The 415-nt window shown below is 28.0% G+C and overlaps 1 protein-coding gene across 1 annotated transcript in view; it reads right to left on the bottom strand.

The window, feature by feature from the left end:
- LOC119594133 (techylectin-5B-like) overlaps positions 1–415 on the bottom strand; it is a gene marked incomplete at its 3' end in the record, with an annotated part of 10,800 nt that overhangs the window by 8,407 nt on the left and 1,978 nt on the right.

Consider the following 415-nt stretch of genomic DNA (forward strand, 5'->3'; position numbering starts at 1 on the left):
AACTTCTTGGTCTAGTGAGATCTAATTGATCTTGATACAACAGAAAATAAAAGAATATAGAAAATAATGAAAATAATGAAAGCCGTTTTAACAATTTGCTATACTGCCTTTAATATCTTAAAAAAAAATGTTATGTGCCTTTTAGGGGGTGGGGGTAATGTAGTACTGAAAAAAATATGAACTGTTGCATAATATTTCTAGAATTATTAATGCATAAATAATGAGAGTACAATTTTTTTCTCCATTTTTTCTCCTTCTCCACTTCCGTATTCTTAATCTTCTTATATCTAAATGAAAATTATTTCTCTCTTTTTTTTCTTTGCTGCAAAAATTATCAATGAAAATCCTACATTGTAGAGAATGAAAAGCGCTGTGCAGAGTGAAATATAGAAAACAAAAGAGATAAACAGAACAG

This window comes from Penaeus monodon, chromosome 33 (genome assembly GCF_015228065.2).
Source record: "Penaeus monodon isolate SGIC_2016 chromosome 33, NSTDA_Pmon_1, whole genome shotgun sequence".
In the NCBI taxonomy this organism is placed as follows: domain Eukaryota; kingdom Metazoa; phylum Arthropoda; class Malacostraca; order Decapoda; family Penaeidae; genus Penaeus; species Penaeus monodon.